The sequence below is a fragment of the Heliangelus exortis genome, chromosome 2 (genome assembly GCF_036169615.1).
Source record: "Heliangelus exortis chromosome 2, bHelExo1.hap1, whole genome shotgun sequence".
NCBI lineage: Eukaryota > Metazoa > Chordata > Aves > Apodiformes > Trochilidae > Heliangelus > Heliangelus exortis.
This window is the reverse complement of record NC_092423.1, coordinates 27,977,096-27,996,166: the sequence shown is the minus strand read 5'-3', so window position 1 is coordinate 27,996,166 and position 19,071 is coordinate 27,977,096. Positions and strand designations below refer to the sequence as shown.

Below are 19,071 nucleotides of genomic sequence, written 5' to 3'. Positions count from 1 at the left end.
CTGTAAAGCTTCCAGACTTTGGAAAGGTTCAATTTTACTTCTCAAGCAAAAGAAGAAAAGTTGGTATTCATTGTTTTTAACCCTCTGATGATATATACAATTATAAAAATTTTGTTTACAGATTCTGAGAAATCAAAAATTCAAATTTAGCAGCATCTCTCAATAGTGTCCTTTGAAAATGGTCCTGGGAGGGGGGACAAAATATTATTGATTTATTCCAGAAGCTCAGCATTTACATGAACAGGAAATATACCCCACAATGGTCTCTTCTAAGCAACTACCTAGAGCCAGGAAATTGCATGCATTACTTTATGCTTTTCAACCTGGGATTTTAGGAACTTAGATAAAAAATGCTTCTTTTTAAGGAAGAACATGAAAATTTCTTTTGAAACATGAAAAAACATTTACCATTTCTCTTGAGATTTTAGTTTCTTTTTTCCCAGTGCTCTAATGTTGTTGTTTTTCTTATTCATTCATTCTGTCATGTCAAAATATATTAGCATTCTTTTGAAAAATTATAAACAGAATGAAAAGACAGAAGCTTTCAGCATACTCATTAACTAGTTCAATAACTCCATTTTATTGCTCTCTCAGGTTTTGCTTCCTTGACTACAGTAGGTTAGGCACTGTCTTCTCTCCCCAGCCACTGCATCTGGAAAAGGGAAAATATTGTGTAAAAAGATTGGTCAAAATAATATTTTTGCTGCATCACAACAGTATAATGTAACTTATAAACCTTTCTGTTTCAAAAATGATCCAAAATATCCAATGCTGATTTTTTTTTTTGTATTGATTTATCTTGAAGGAAACAATTATTTCAAGTTTTCTAAAAGTCACTTTTTTTTTGTAAATTCTGCTGCCCTTGAATCCCATATCTCTGGTACATTAATTTTGGTGGTCACATGTGATCTATTTAAATGTTTCTTTCAGCTTCTGCTATATTGTCCCTCCTGTCTGCTTTCTGGTTATCAGCAGCATAACAATACACAGTGTCCAACATCCACTGAGCTCAAAAATACATGGGATACATGGACACACTGGAGCAAGCCCAGAGAGGAAGATGATTAGGGGACTGTAGCATCCTTGATACCAGAAGAGGCTGAGATCTGGGGCTGTTTAGCCTGGAGAAGCAGCTTAGGCAGATCTTATCAGTGTGTAGATAATAGATTTATTCTCCATGCAGTTTGAATGTTTCTTGCATCAGAGCTCCAGGGCTGTTTATGGTAGTTAAATGGTAGTGTTTATGGTAGTGCAGCTCTGAAGTTTCTAAAACATGTCCCATCAACACCTTCTTCTGTTCTCTGAATGCTCTGTGTTTAAGCCACTCTTCCATCCTGAAAAGTCCAAGACTCTGTGTCAGGATACTCACAATGAAAAATTTAATATACTTATTTAGCCACAAACAAAACTAAATCTGAGTCTATGAGACAGTGTGTTAAGAAATGCCTGTGAGCTGTGCTTGCAAAGTACTGTCCTGGAAATCCCACAGTAATAGGTAGAGAGAAATGCAATTAAACCTTATAGATTGGGGAAAAGAAGACAAACAAACAAACAAAACCTTCCAAACCAGTTAAGCTTTCGAATTCTGGTTTACATCTTCATTTTAGAGGAAACATAAATGCCTTCCAGATAGCTGTATCTTTATAGTATTACAGGAATTTGTGATCAGATGAAAACCTGTAGGCTGTGTCTTCTTTTGTGTGACATTTTCAGCAGCCCAGTTGTTTATAGCTGTATTTGCAATCATATTTCCATAGGCAATTTTTTTCCCTTCTGTAATCTGAATTAATGTTCAGAGACTTAAATGGGAATTGTTTTTTTAGGAAATTGCACAATTAAATCCCTAATGACAAAGTTGTAACACAGCTATCAAAAATTTACGATTATATACAAAGATGAGACTGAATTCTTGGCTGACTTTTACTGTGTAAGGCATAACCTAGACAGCAGCAAAATACTGGTAATTTTAAAACTGTGCAAGTTACCTGCTCTTTGGTTTTTTATCTGCTTTTGGTTTAATTTCTTAATCCTTTGGACCATAAAGCTGTCTGATAATATGCCTGAGAAGAAAGTAATGGTCTATACTGTAACATTTATGAAACAAATTACAATCCTACTCAGAAAATTCCACAAAGAATCTTTTTATTAAAGTTTTAAATTGCATCCCAGGTATCACTGGAGAAAGAAAAATAAGAAATAAAATGCAAAACAGTAGGAACAAGAAAAGAGAACTGAAAACTGCTGTGGAAACCAATATTGGCTCTATAAGTAATAGTTTTAATGTCATCTTCTATTTCTTTTATCTATAGTAATATCTGCTTGAGGCAGTGCAGAAGGGTGCAAATGAATATATAGTCAGCATGCCAGCTGTTGGTCTACAGTTAGATATGTTATTTTATCTCAAGCAATGTTTAGGTTTATAAGAAACCTCCACACATTGTCATGGAATAGGTGGCTCAGTGGGATTCCATTGCCAGGAGCAGAAAGATCAAATGTGCTATCTCAGATTACAATTACCAATTTATATTGCAGAAGCAGAAATTAAACCCACAGCCAAGAACAACAGGATGCAGGGGCAATAATACCACCCTACGAAGCCACCCTGCTGGGTCTTCTTAAACTAAATTAAATGGGTAGATATTCATTAAACTGTTCAGAACATAGTAACCTGCCAGGTCCACTGACCACACTTGATTTGGGTGGGTGGGCACCTTGGTGAGAAATCTGATTAGTAGGAGATAGCTCAAAAGCTTCAGTGAAATGTTTGTGAAAAGAGACAGCCCTGCTGTGCAATATTGTTATACCTCAGCCATGCCTTGCTGGGATAAAAAACAAAGCAGGAGTAGTTATAGCTGTAAAAATTTACCATATGACTGCAATGCAGCAAAAAGATTAAACTTCTTTTAGTGATGGCACTCAACTTTAATTGTACCAACATCACCAGAAGGGGGGAAAACAGCTGAACAATGAAGAGAGCAATAGTTTTCACTCAGTTTTCAATGTGGCTACCAAATATGTGGCCCCACTCTTAACATAATTAAGTTCTTGGCCATTTTGAGTTTTTATATCTGGGAAATCCTTTGTTGCAGATAGTTAGAAGATTGGTATGAGTATGGCAGAATTTAGGTTGTAAAAGAGTATAAACTTTTGAACATACAGAATATCAGGATGAGGTAAGACTGTGTCTTAACTATTTCATGGGCAATGTGCTTATTGTCCTGGGAGAGGGTGTATTAGGATGCAGCTGAACAACTTTAACTCATTTTGTCAAGTGCTTTGGTTTGATCACTTTGAACGATGTCACTTGCACTGCCAAACCCCAGGGCTTTTGACACTCATTTTGGAATTTTTTTTAAGAAAACAACAAAAAAAAAATGCCTCTGTAAAAAGCCATTTTAAAAACTAGTGTCCCTTTGCGTTCCTTCTGCAACTGCTGGAACATCAGCAAGAAAGAAAAAGGCATAACCAAGAAAAAAACTGCCATAAGATCCTAAGACAAACTTTACCTTGCAAAATGCAGCATCTGGGGTTATCTGTAACCAGTGGGCCCTGCTCAAGTTTCCTTCCTCCTTTAACAGTCACCATAGTCTAACACTTACTCACAAATTAGATCCAGACTAGATAGTGCCAATTTCATATTCACTGCTTTGATAGGTTTGCTCTGAAGGAAATCACAGCAGCGATGAAAGCTTAACTGAACACTACTTTATTATTGAAATCCAAAAAGCTGCATCAAGGCAAAAACCACATCAACCAAAAAATACTCCTAGGTATGTCACTACTTCACTACAGGCAAAAGGAAATTTGTCATGCATCGTAGTGTTGTAGCTTTAATTGCCTCAGGTTGCATGAGCTGAGAAAAGTCAGATTCTGTAGAAGTACCATTGAAATTTAGTCCCTTCAGATGTCCCAATCAAGAGCTTTTCCATATAATTTGTGAGACAGGACTATAAACCTCAGTTCCTGAGGGTTAACTTTTTTAGTCTCTTGTTTCTTCGTGCAGGAAATGAAAATGCAGACTTTTTTTAGCAAGATACACAATACACTTGCAGACCCAGACACGGAGGAGAAATGTTAGAAACGCTGTCTTCAAATAAGTTGTGGAAAGTGACCTTAAGATCTGGGAACTCACTTTCCTTCTGAAGAGCTAGGGTAAATCACCAATGAAGAAAAAGTCCCAGATTGTAAACCCTTGGGAGACTGCTGACTTTTCAATTTAAATAAGGAATTGTTTTATCTCTAGTTTGGCAACCTAAGGAAGGATTTAAACCACTCTTTCCTTGCATTAATTAGGCTTGTAAGGGAAGTCTGTTGTAAAGAAAGGAGCTTGCTCTGTGAGCATTAAAACCTATATGGTCTAAATAGTGCAAGTCTGTAAGTCATAACCAAAATTAATTCAAATGATTTGGTTGAGGCACCATTTTTAATGTCCATAAAAAATACTTTCATATTACTTCACTCAGAATCAATAATGTCATATCTACTATGTATGCAATAAAACATAGGATATGGTATATTATATTAAAATGTACAGACATCCTCCTTTGGAACATGAAGACTGGTCTGTTAAGAACCTTATCTGGGAGACTCCATATCAGTACGGATTAAAACAAATGTGTTTATGCCATGTTAGATTCTTAGGAGCCCTAGGCATAAATTAAAACTTGTTCTTTTTTCCTTCTAGACAGTGCAGACATCATACACAGTGCCCACTTGTTCTTTACAAGAACCCTCTCTTCTTCCTTGTGTCTCATGATTTGTAGTTTCCATCTAAAGACAATCTCAGCTTTTTTATATAAATGAGAGTGTAGTTTTCCACTGAGTTCATATTCCGGGCAAAGTCAACGTGGACACTTTGATGAACCTTTCATTAAATTCTTGTTTTGCTCAACTATAGAGCTGGGCAACTTGGGAGCTTTGAATACAAGGATTGGAGATTGCATCACAGGTTGAAGAGCTGTGGTGTGAATTAAACCCTTTGGTCTTTTCCATGCTAACACCACCTTGGGATTGAAAACTTTTAATGTGTACAATATAAGGTTCAATAGGAGATTCTGCTGTATGCACAGGCAGTTCCTTGTGGCATTTGCTTTTTCCCTCCTCTCTGATGTGTACATGAGAAGGTGAAAACCCAATGCATGGCACTTTCCTCAGTAAATAGATGTGACATTAAATTACACAATATTAAAGGAGTTATTTCTGCATTATATGTTCCTTTCATCCTCATTCAGTGACATGAACTGGATTGGCATCTATGACTAGTGCACTAGAAGGCTGAAATACTTATAAAACTTGAAGTAGGTAGTTATGTTTCCACTTACAAGAACTGAGAAGTAATTTTTTTTTTCCTTTAGAGGAATAACTCTGATACAGGTTAAGTAATAAAATAGCTGTTCTGTTCATCCAGTTTGGGATCTGAGGGTTCATAATAAATATCGTTCTGTGTTTTATATTAGCTGATTTTTGTGACAGTACATTCTGTATTTTTTCTGTCAAGGTTAGCTCACATGGTACTAATTATACTTTTTAATTTAGTTAAATTTTTAATTGTGTCATCAATCCTGAGAAATGTAATTTGCTGTAACAATGGCTTTAGGAAACTGGTACCATCTACAGACAGAACAGCCATTTGCATATATAAATGAAAAAACATGGAAAAGAAGATGAGATCTGTCTGTGGGCTCCGAAATTATCAATCTCCACGACAAGATAAAAGAACAGTTTCCCTGTGGGAGACAATGACTTACTTCTTCATGATAGTTATTTAATGTCAATGTACTTTATTCAGATAATAAATAAGAGGAGTTCCCTTGAGCCTGATTGCTTCCATAATGTATTCTTATATATAATTAGAATGAAAAGGCAAGTTCAAACAAACTTCACCACCCACCTGCTCTTCCCCTCTCGTTGGCTGCTCACCTGGGCAACTGGCAATGGGTCTGGTGGTGACTCAGGGTTTTCCACTCCCAGGCTGAATTATGACACATTAGTGAACTTCATTTCTTTAACAAAACAATCTTAAAAAAAAAATCCATTAATTTGTTCCTAATAGAAGACCTTACAAGTGCATGCCTAAAAAGGGTACATAAACCCCTAATTCAGCAAAATAAAAGAACTTCTAAGGACTGAGCCTACAGGACAACTAACTACTGTCTAGATAACTACCATTGCCTGCAGCAGATTTCAAGTAGCACTGGTTCTGCTTTAAGATTAGAATGCAATAGTCTTTACATTCCAGTTCTGAAAGATACATTATACAGGATGTTCCAAGACACACAAAAATAAATAAGATGTCCCCATAACTTCCAGTGAACATCTAGGTATTTACATTTAGCTAGAGACACAAACCTTTAAATCTGGCCCACAGCCCACAGTGAAAAAGTCATTACAAAGCTAGTACATCATCTAAGTTCTTTTAAATCATCCATCTAGAACTTTAATGATACACATGCTTCACATTGACTTTTGCAGAAATTACTCTCATGCTGCATTCCTTCCTTTTCTATACTACCAAGTTATGTAGGCTTCCATCAAATATGGCAACAAGGATTTTGGGCATCCAGGAAGGGGAAAAAATAGTAAATATCATACAACATGTAAATATAAAAGTTGTAAATGTAAGATCCTTTTCCTAATTCTTCCTTCTTTGGGAAACATGTGAGGAGAAACAGGTTACTTGCAAATATGAAGCATTTACTTGTTGCAAGGAATCACTACTTCCTAGTGAAAACTGGGCAAATTGGTAAAAGTGTCTTAATGTAATATCTGAGTGTTTTCCTAGTGAATTAAGATGTTAGTACAGAGCAAAATTATTCTGTCTCCCCCCAGACTTTGTTATGACTGACACAGGGTGTTGGGGTTTTTTGTGGAATGTAGGGCCAAACACTTATTAAAAATCTTATTGCACAGGCACTCATTGGGATGGAGTCCACCTCCCTCATAGCAGCCCGTATGGTGCTGTGGTTTAGATTGGTTACCAAACCAGTGTTGTTAACAGCACATCAATGTTTTGGGTGTTGCTGAGCAGTCCTTGCATATTGTCAAGGCTCTCCAGCTACTCCACCAAGGGCCAATAGGCTGGGGGTGGCAAGAGGTTGGGAGAGGATACAGGGGAGCAACAGACCCTAAACGGACAGAGGGTCAAAATGTCCCATTCAGCAACAAAGCTTGGGAGGATTTTTTCCAAAATAGCCTTTCCTCAAAGACTGGCTGGGCACTGGTCAGCTGATGATGTGTGCTTGCTTTGACATCAGTTGGGTTTTTTTCCTCTTTTTCCCCCTTTGCTTATTAAAAAGCCTTTATCTTGACTCATGAGTTTTCTCACTTTTGCTCTTCTGATTCTCTCCCCCATCCTGCTAGGGAGGAAGATTGAGTGAGCAACTGGGTAGGGGCTTAGCTGCCAGCTGGGGTCAACCTACTGATCTAAAATTCCTTTGTTTCCCTGTTCTATTGTTCAAGATTCTCAGCCTCAGAAGAAGTTATGAAGCTGCTAGGGATGAAAGACTTAGGAAATGTGGTCTCCCAAGCAGCCTGCCAGGCAAAGAATCAGATCATTGCTTCACTGAAATTCCACAGGAATGAAGGTATTTTTCATCAGGACAAACTGTCTTGTTGGAAGTTTTGCCAACCTGCTCTTATTTGGACTGGATTTTTCTCGTGCCATGCATTCACAGACCTCCTGGTAGGAAAAGGAAGAAGCTGAAAATAGCCACAGCTGGGTACATAATTATAGCATAACTGCAGACCTGTTGGTATTTTGGGGAACCTTAGAGCAAATCCAGCATAGTTACCTGTACCTGACTGGAATTTTTTGTCATTCCCCAGAATACTTCACTCAGCTATCTGGCAAATAAAATCCTGAGTCCACCATCCCCCACACACCAGAAATGAAGAAAAACAGTGATGTCACGTTCTCTGATTTTTTTTCCCTTTCATACATTTCTGGATATGAAAGGCAACAATGGTTCTATGAAAGGAGTCACTACATATCACACAACTCCTTGTGAATCACATACAGCAACAATTAATGAAGCTCCTTTTCAAAAAGAAACACGAGACTCTGCATTTGTTGCTAATGAACATGCCAACAGATGCATGTTTAAGATGGTCAAATAGAATTAAAATATGCATATACAGAAAGAAATCAGAGATATAACCAAAAAGTTTCATAGACAGAGAAGTACGTAACAATCTATGAAGGTGCAAATCAGGTTTCAGCAACAATATTTTATTTTACCACACAACTCAAAACAGAGTTTTTATTGAGCAGAGACAACAGAAAACTTGAGTTGCTTCTAGCCCCAAAGCACTTGAGAGGCAGTAATACTCACCAGACAATTACATCTCAAGTATGTAATCTTCATCTAGAAGAGGCTTTTAAAACTCCTTTCTGTCTTTCATCCAGCAACTGGAGAACTGTGAATATTTTCTACAGCATCAAAGCAATAAAAATTGTTGCACTTAATTGTGAGTTTTTAGCAGCTGTTTTAGATTTTCCCTGAAAGTCTAACTTCAGTGCAACCCAAAGCTTCAATGATCAAACTGATTAGTGTGGCATAATAACAAGTTAAAGATATGTCCTGGTTTGGGCCAGGATAAAGGTGATTTTCTGTCTTGTACTTTTGCTTTTAGCTAAGTCTCTTGTAAGTAGTTGCACTTAATAGAGAGCATCTGTTACTCGGTTTAATTGCCGGGCCAGTGTGACCCATATATTGGGTCAGACCTTCCAGAAAGCTATCTATGCAAGCTATGCCAGCTAGTTGTGCATTTTATCCCAAGGTGACAGTTCAGAAACATATATGGATGTCTATACACACGAACACATAAATTACAATTAATTGTTGCAGACCAGCACTGAACGGAGCCCAGAGAAGCAGAGATGAAATTTAATATGAGAAGAGAAAAGGAAAAGAATATTTGGTAGGTTTAACTGGTTTCTAATTTGTACACTAAATGACAGCCAGTGGTCCGGAATATAGTAAATTGCCTTGAGGTTTGCTGGGGACATAGAATATAGGGAAGCAGTGGATAATTTGTAGAGCTGGCCAAAAAAAAAATGTTTTAAACTTTTCACAAACTGGGAGGAAATGCTTTAGGGAATAGTTGGCAGTTTCTTCTCCTGCTTGCATTCTTCCCCTATCAAGCTTGTTCTGGTCATTAACATGTTTACATATATTTAATTTCATGAGTACACAGATACAGAGTAAGGAGATTACATCACTCAAAAAAGGTGATAAACCCCAGATGCAAGCCATGGATAGTCTCCATTTTATACAAAAAATACAACCCTTTGGGTAATCTAAGCATTCTGCAATTGCAAAACATTTAATGGTGCAGAGAGAATGTGGATCTCGATCTTACAAACACTTAAACATGTGCTGTAGTGTAAGCTATTAAATAGTCCAAAGAAGTCAAGTGTGTAAAGCTAAGTACATAATTTAGCTGTAAACTGAAGGTCTTAAAACACTGCAGAATGTACTGCTTTTAAAGACTTCCACTATTTTTTTTCTTATCAATAGCACACAGAGCAAGAAGAGATAATCACAGCTTGAAAATCTTTTAGCAGAATTCTTGTAAAACCAAAGATTACACTCAGAAGGGGCAACTGTCATAACCTTTATGTTCACAGATGCCAAAAAAATGTTGGTGGTCTAGGGATTATCTTCAAACACACAATGCTAAGGCTCCAGTCAAACAGCAGGATGTCTGCTATTAGTGTAGCAGCAAGTCTGGAAGCAGAGAAGGAAAAGCATCACTAAGAATCATGCATCTGCAGAAGGGGAATTCCTAGCTTTATAAATCAGCAAATGCAGTATCTCTGGATTAAATCCACATCATCAAAGAGGAAAGATGTGAAATAAGGTCTGACTGATTAATTTGCCTTTGCAGAGGTCTTAGAGATTGAATGTTTTAACTTCAGCAAACGTGCTTTTAATGGGTTGTGGAGCCTTCATCCTCAAAATACTGATGAGCTGGATATGTATTCTGAAAAGAGAAGGCAAGGAGGCTATCAAGGACTGAGTGGGAAAAAAGTGTTACAGACTAGTTCCTGATGCATAAAAATATTTTTAGTTCGAAGACTGCCTGCACACAGAAGGCAAATAATCATCTTTTTGCCTCCTCTCCTTGACTGTGAGTTCCTTTTCCTGTGAACAAGTCTATATCACTTTGTAGACAAAAATGAAGATTTTAAACAATCTGTTCCTTTGTAATATATGTAAACTTAGACCAGTCTAGATACAGCAGAATGAAGGAAAGGAAATGATTGATTGTATTGAATTCTAAATACCTTTGCTTTTAAACAATAGTCAATTGAGCTTAGTAACTGACCAGATCACATATTTGCTTTCAGATAGTTAAAGAACAGCATTGACCAGGATAATTATTCTTTTCATCTGAATGCTGAGAGCATCAACTTGGAATAGTCTGTGTGGTACACAGTAGATGTGCTCGAGTAACATGTTGACTGTCAATCTGTACATGAAATTTTAACTGTGATGTTTTGCATTTTCACAAGGGACTCATAGGCATTAATCTCCATCATGTATAAGAGCAGGTTACAAAACAAATTTTTAACAGGTGTTCAAGGACTGTTGAAGAGATGGGAAGTTTTACTATCCAATGCTTTTCATTAGCTCCTGTTTTGAATTTATATTTGTTGACTATATTTTGAGTTAATGAGATCCTGCAGAAGTACATTATGTAACAGAAAGCTAAAAACACACAGGCAGGACTGAAATAAAACCCCTTTAAATCTAAAGCTTTCTTTCCCTAATTACTGGAACTGTAGTAAAATCATATAAATTCTACCTTATGACCAGCTTTTACCAGCACAAACTCATGTAGCTCAGTGGGGTCACACCAGTATAACTATACAGTTATACTGTACAATACCAGTACAATACCAGTACAATACCCAGAATTTTCCATTCTCTTCAGCCTTTCTCCTTCAGCTTGCATTTAGACACTGCTGTAGTGTCACAGTACAATTCTTCTCTGCTTTTGACATTTTTTTCTGTGTATCTTGTATGTTGATTTCACCTGGCAGTTCCAGCAATGACACGCTGAAGGCATTCTCTGAGCCCATGAATCTCTGAACAATCCAGCACAGGAGCTGAAAACTGAACAGTATTCCAGACCAACTGGCCTACCAGGAGATTATTATTAATTAGATGTATTTATTTAATTTTATATTTTCACATCTGAGGCTCCGAAAGGAGAATACTTAGAATACCAATAGCAGTACTGATAGTACCACTGTATTTCTCTATCTTCCTAGAGCACAGCAGCTCAAAGCTCTTCCAGCTGATGAATTTCAGTTAACTGAAAATTGAGGCACAGCAGGAAACAAGACTGTGCTTTACCAGCAGCAGCCTTTCTACTGCTGACAGAAAAGATACCAAGGTTCATGGCTTTGTTCTATTCATGTATCAAAGCCTTCAGGTATTTGTCAAAACCACATTTCTTCATCAGAAAGAGCATGAGCTGCTGACATGTCTTCAGAATGTTTTCAAGTTTGAAGGAGTGTTGTATGGTACTGAGTAGACAAGAACTTGATTTTAGTAATTCTGTCCAGGACATTCATAATGTATAATATTACATTTCTAGCAATGCCACTCAGTATCTTTCTCTTTATCTCAATATCAGTTACATGTATATTGTTTAATACATATATGTATTTAATAATTATTTTCTTCATTATTTCTAGGTAGAAATCAGAATTTTACTATAATTTAAAAATATTTTATGCATCCTGTTAGAAATAACACCTTTGAAGACAGATTAAAGATAGCACCTTCCTTATGGATGGAGATAAGTTGCCCCAGCAGGCTGGAAAAATTACTCTTTGCTTAAGTTCACCATTAACTCTGTTAACTCCGTTGCTTAAATAAGTGTTAACCCAGTTACCTCTTTTCTCAAACACAATACCAGATGTACCAACTTACTCTTGATTTCCCTTTGTTGGGACCATAGATGTACACATAGCTCCTCCAAAGCCAGGCAGCTGTGACTCAGAAAGAGTGCGTTTTTAAGTGGAAAAAAGAAAATATGTCATAATCATGGGGTCTGGGGAAAGATTAAGGCAGAGACAAATGTCTACAGATAAGTCTGTTCAAGAAGGGCAGCTTGGAGGAAGTCAATACAATACAGCCTTTTTCTAGCTGAGGAAATTAAGTAGCTGGTTTGTCAGGTTTTTCAGTAGTAATACTATCACTGTCTTTATTTTATTGCTGAAGATATTGTTGTACTCATTCTTGACAGACATAGTCATTGGAACAAAACTTGTATGATACAGAAAGATACCACAGGGATTTATTTTTACCCACTGCCCATCTGGCTTTCATTCTTAAATCTACTTATGGTCTCTTTCTAAAATTACAAAATCTAGATGATTAACAGTATGAAATGTCAGAATACCATAGTTACATTTTCTTTATCCTCACTCAAAGCTCTGTCTCCATAAGCGATTTCATTTTCTCATACAGTTCATATCAAAATTCCTAACCACAGAGGAAGAAAGATAATGAAAAAGAAACTTCAAATTACAGTAAAACTGAAAAGATTACTTAAAGTCAACATTATGCCAGAAAGGATATCGAACTAAAAAAATTACATAGCATTTACCACAGTTCCTATTAAGAAAATGAGACTTAATTTTTTTAACTAATCTAATTGAATTAGATTATTTCCTCCCATTTCAAATCATCATCTGTATGTAATTGAAGCTTACGGATCTCAGAGCAGATGTGCTATTCTGCACAACTTTGGGATTTGATCATTACCTCCTATTAATCAGATTGCCTTCTGAAACTAAATTCATACAAATGTTGACACCTCAACCAAATGTTGATCACAGGTTGTCCTGCTTTGCACTTAAATCTTCTTCCCATTTTAAGACAGATTTTAACAACTCCAAAGTAGTGAGAGTAAAGTCATGAAAATCCATGTGCAATTTTAATCCTAAATTTAATGCCTACCAGAAGTCAATTAAATTATTTATCTGCCAGCTAAACCATGAATTTACAAGACTGGAGAAAAAAGAGAAAGAAAATGTATAGATTCACAAACCATCTAAGGTTTCCTAAGTAAACTCTGCAGTGGTGAGGTAGCTGCTGCTGCCTTGTTCTTTTCTGTATCCCTTTTTCCTATAGGTCCACACCTTTCTATAGGTCTACCCCACTCTATGTCCTCCTAAAGCCTAAAAATGTAAATCAAATCATACAGCTCAGTACCAGTACCTGAGAATGACCAATTCCATATTGTTTAGGGAAAACAGAGCACACAATTTAGTTTCTTGCCCTGTCCTCAGTTTCCTCCACTCTGATGCTGAATGTTTCCTGAGCCAGGTGCTGCAGCCACATCATGTTTAACACTTATTGAAATTAGAACCCTCAGAATAGTTTAGTGCTTTTAAATCCGGTGTACTAATGAATTAATATTGTAGTGGATTTTCATATTGTTTGATTTTTTTAGATCAATCATGCAGCGTTACTGTGGACAATATTTTACCTTGTAAAATAGTTTTTTCACATTTAGTTAGTTACTACTGCAAAACAAGGCCTGTGCTTTTTTCCTGTGTCAACAGATTTCTTCCTGTTCAAGTCCATGTGTTCTTAAGCATTTTCAAAAAACAGTGGTGTTAGCCTAAAAATTCAGATGGCCAAACCAGCAGAGAGGGAGGTTAACAGGGCACCAGACAGAGATTTTCCTTCTAGTTTCTTCAAACTACAGATGATAAAAACTATTTTCCCAATTTACTGTGCCAAGAAAGTTCTATCTGCAGTGACATAGCTTACTCCTATCCAAGAAAAACAAATAATTTTATCTAGAGCACAGACATAAACCATATTTTCCATTAGCATGAGGCTGAGGGAATCTGTATTCCTCTAAATACTTGCTTAAAACCTTAACAAAGCCTGATAGAAAATTGGGAGTGGAAAAAAAACCACATATGCTTCTCCCTGTGAAGACTTATTTCTGTTATCAGGTAGCCATGGAATGTGGATAGGATGTACCACTTATCAGGGGGGTTGTGTCTGTACTAGGACACTGCCAGAGTTGGCTACTCAGTGACCTTACTGACACAACCAAATAAACTGATCCCAAAAGCTAGGGGGAGAAATTGTAGACCCAGAAAGAAAGAACATAGCTCTAGGATACGAGAAGCTTTATTTTAAATCCCCACTGCTCTAGAGGGATTTCTCTAAAACATGTTTTAGTCTTTACAGGACCAAAGCCATTGATACTAGCAAAGACAATCCAAGAATTTAGGAAAAATATTTCATTACTTGTTCATCAACTGAATAGGTTCCGCATTTTAAGAATAATTTTTCTTGTCTGCATTTTAGTAGAGCACATAATTTAGTCAAGAATGCTATTTTTTATCGGTCAAATATAATAAACAATAGTGCAAATGTAAAAAGGCCAAAATCAGTAAGACTAAGAGTATATAAAGTACACAGTTACCTACAAGATCAATACGTTGGACCTAGATCAAGTAATCCTTATTCTACATAAGCTAAAGAATGAATTCCATGTTTTTTCTGCTTTTTTAAAAATTACAGCTTATTAAGTGGTACACACACAAAAACAAGTCATGGGAGACAGAAAGAAATAATACATGACAGTTGTATCACATGCAACTGATTACTGTAATTACATGTGCTACATTCAGTATGGGTAAAAAAAAAAATTATTCCACTAGTTAAGGGACTTCACAGACCTCAGAATATTCTGGCACACTCTGAGTGAAAACAGATGATAGACCATTGTGTTAAATTTCAAGCCATTATGTAATAAAGAGTATAAAAATACTTGAAAACCATAAAAGAGTAAGGGGCCTAGCCAAAGGCAATTGAAGTTAATGGAAAGCCTACCCCTGATTTTATTTGGCTCTTAATAACCCCTGGAGATAGATTTCCTATGATTTATATTAAACTTCATACTGCTCATCCAAGCCAAATTACATTAGATTTTGATACTGAAGTCCTTTACTACATGAGTCAAATATAGTGTATACAAGAGGTCAAATATGAAAGAGAATTAGGAGCTAGACCATACTAAAGATGTCATTACTTCTGAAAGCTAAACTGACTGTCAACACCGAGTACATTTACATGGCAATTTGAAAAATAACCTCTACAAATTTTAAATGCATTTTGAAAAACAAATGCCACTCAAAAGCCATGCAGTTTTCAGGAGGAATCACCAGTAGAATAAACATGAGCAAGTTTAACCTCCTGTAATGCTGTAATATTAGCCACAGAATGACAGAAATAAATAAATGCATATGATAATTTAGAGTTCTCTGTTTCTATTTATTTGGTGTCAAAGATAGGGATGGGGATAGAATCAAACATCTCATGCTGAACTGGAACTGGTGATGTGTCTTGGTATGTGTTACATCTTAGTGATGCTTTGGGACACTAATCACATTTTTAAATCAAATGAACCTTAGGTAAATTAAAAATCACACAACTTAATTTAAAGGGAAGATTGTGACTTTCCAGGACAGTATTAGTTTAGTCAAAGAGCATTATTTTTTCAGAAAGAATAAGTTTACTTACGATTCACACACATGAACTGGCACACTTGAAAAGGAATTATTTTTACAGAGATAACTAAAAACATTACAGGTCAAGTGTCAGAGAACTCATCCTTTACTGATGCTTTTGGATGTGCCCAGAGCTGTTGGCTATCTCTCAGCCATCTGCTCCTTACAGGAGGGGTGTTATCTGCTGAAGGCAAATCTTTCATTTAGAGCTTGGCATTACTACAATGAGCCTTTGAAGCTTTGCAGGGAAATCTCTCCCAGCTTCCAAGTTCTTTGCACAGCTTTAGTTGGAGTTACCATCCATGCTCTATCTCTGCACAGATAACATACACAGCAACATAGGTTCAAAGGGCTTATTCAAATTTACCTTGCCTTCAATAGCAGTCAGGATTAACTGTATGGCAGAGAGGATTCATTTAAGAAACACTTCCATTCATGCTTTTAGCTACACAATTTGAAAGGAAAAATTTATAACAGATCAGAAGTATTGGGTAATTTTATCTTAATCAGATTATTCTCTAGTTGTTTGTCTTTATTTACAAAATACTGCTAAGAACCTCTAAGTGGCAGAGCTGGGGTAATTCATTGTTCAGGACAGGATCCACCCACCCGGCCCGCTGCCCTCAGATCTCAGGCTCTGATTCCCCTCTCCTATGCACCAGCATTCACTCTAATTACTTTTTATTCCAAGTAGCCTACCACAAGCACAGCCTTTGTTCTGGATGAGCCCCTTATTTACCTTTGAGTTTAACTTGGATACAAAAAAACATTCATGGTTTTGTCTGGAGCCAAAACTCAAAGGTGATTTCTCACTTCCAGGTCACATCTAAACAACTATGCACACATTTGTGCACATTTTGGCAAACGCTGATGATTGTTCTTCCTGACCTTTTTTTTTTGAATTTACACAGATAACCATTAATGCAGAACATAGTTGCATCACCAAACACTTAGCATCCATAGAGCTACCTTCTTTTTCATCTGAATTTTTAAACTTCTGCAATGACTCTGTTTTCAGAGTCAGCCCAAATCTCTTCTCCTTGTTTCCAACACATCCACCTTCTCCAATTTATCACCATGCTTTTCCCTCACTGAGAAGTCACTCCTGAATAAGCAAAAGCACTTCTGCTCGGGCTTTGTTCAGGCAAACAGTTAGTTCACTCATAAATGAAACTCAAGAGTCCATCTTAAATTATATATATATATATATATCCATCTCAAGAGTCCATCTTAAATTTTATATATATATATATATATATATATATATATATATATACACACATACACACACATATTTAAAAACTTTACTGAACAGACTTAGGTTACTAAACTGGAAGTTAGCCCTGGAATAACATACCTAGAACCAACCAAACTTATGTTTCTCTTTCTTCACAGTTCTTCATAAAATCCACTTCTGGGAAATTCTGCTCTATGCTGCAGTCTAAATGCCCCTAGCACTGATACTATTGCTCCCTGTGTTGTGTTCTCAGACAAACTGGAAACTGTTTACAGCAGTAATGACTTGGGCCTCATAATCATTTATAGCATCTTAAATTTGTTAGTTTTGATTTGACAAATCTCCATGTGTCAGTTTTGTTTTTTCCTCCCAAACATCCTGCTACAAATCATATGGACATACAAAATTGTAGCTTGACTTCATATTCTGATTTGAGTGAAAGGGATGATTTCAGTACAGCAAGCCTGTTTCACAGAGCCTATGCTTTACTTAGTTAAGACTATGTAAATTATTGTCTAAAACTTTCTGCAATTGCAACCTACTTGAAAGACCTATATACTAAATGCCTATTAGAAGCATGAGGCTGCTCTAGAATTACTTTCATTTTTCCTAATTCACTGTCAGCGACCTCTGTCCCTGTGAGCACTGACTGAGCACTACTTTTGGCAAGCTGTCAGCTCTTAGCCACAATATGCTCTTGCTCTGCTCTCACCATAAGGGGCTACAAGGATGATAGTAGCAGAGGGAGCTGCTAGAGGAAAAACAGTGCGTAAAAGATGAAAGGTATCTTTACTCCAGCAGCTGTTATTGCCACCTCTTTTGCTCTCCTGCATGATCCATGATGAAAGGTGTTAATCCTCGTTTAAATGCCACTCCATCATGACTAGCAGAGGTCAAAGAAGTAGCTCAATGTTTAAATTTTATCCAAGCTTCTCACGCCTCTTTCTGGGTCCTCATTTTGTTACTTGTTTTGTAAAATGCCCCTTTCCTTTGCCCATCTTCCTAAGAACACATTTTGAAAAAACCAAACAAAACAACAAAATTTCAGATGTATGCAGCTTTCCCGGCTAAAAGTTTATGATATGCGGTAACAACTAACCCAGATAGCTGATTAAACAAGAAAACTCATTGTTAAAATTTCCCTGAATGCTTAGGAGGAAAGTATTTGTCTCATACAACTGACAGAAATCCAAGACTGAGTTTAGTGATCCAGCTGTGCCAGTGATACCTGTTAAGAACTCACTTCTCTCAGGGAGTGCTTCTGCCAGTGAAGAGGCTCAGGGGGCATGCACCAAAGCAGTCTGAGGTCACCAACACAACACTGCTGTGTCACTGTCTCCAGTCCAAACCCAGATACCTCCTTCTGCAGGGAAACCTGCTCTGCAAAGAGCCATCCAGAGCAGTATCTCCTAGAAGCAGCGCTCACTCAACAATTTCCTCTTGCAGCTGCTCAGTGGATGGCTGTGCTATAGCATCAGCAACATTCTATCTGTTTTATTTAGTTCTGCACAGCCTAGTGACAATCTGCAACATTTCTGTGGACTGCTGTACACCCTGCGGGTGCAAAGTAGTTCAGTGCCCGTGAAACCAAGGGCCTACAAAGAAATACCCACATTACCAAATCTTAAATGCTGAGTTTGACCTCTTTGTGCTCTGCTATGTATTTCCAAAGAGGAGCATCTCCCAGCAAGCCTTGAAACTTGGTTGCTTGAAACCTTTGAATATTTGCTTGATTTATTCTGCATAAGTGGTGTCAAACACAGCAGCTTGTAATTATCACTAAAGCAGAAGTATAAAACACTCAAAGGATTCTTAGCAAACAGTTTGAAACCGCCTCTTCTTCAGCAGTTTACTGCACATTTGGAAACAAACACAATTAGGGGCCGGCACACAGCAGGACATCGCTCTTTCACCACAGCGACCAACTTTGGAGCTGCCATGCATTCTGAGAAGCATCTTCTGAAAACCTCCCGTAAGAATCCCTGGGGACATTTCATTTTCTTGCTTCCTACCTTCACTCTCCACCTCCTGCCCCGTAGAAAAAACCAGGGATGCCCGGGTGTCCAAGGGGCCGAGCCCCCCTCTCCATACCTGAACACAAGCCGAGCGACGGGAGCTGACCCTCCCTCCCCTCACCGCGACCCCCGGGTGGGCCGTGGGCCGTCAGGGAGGCGGGCTGAGGGCCGGGCCCCGCCGCGGACCCCCCGAGGGAGGAGGGGCTGCAGTAAGGCGCGGAGTGGGCGCACGGAGCCGCCAGAAGAGCGCGGAGGGAGCGCCGAGG

The 19,071-nt window shown here is 37.6% G+C and overlaps 1 long non-coding RNA gene across 1 annotated transcript; it reads right to left on the bottom strand.

Moving 5' to 3' along the window:
- Nucleotides 1-1,985: 1,985 nt before the first annotated feature.
- On the bottom strand, nt 1,986-19,060 carry LOC139793688 (uncharacterized). Its single transcript, XR_011724719.1, has 3 exons — nt 18,803-19,060; nt 5,920-5,971; nt 1,986-2,060 (listed from the first exon to the last, which is right to left on the bottom strand). It is a non-coding gene; the product is annotated as an uncharacterized lncRNA (long non-coding RNA).
- Between the last annotated feature and the right edge of the window lie 11 nt (nt 19,061-19,071).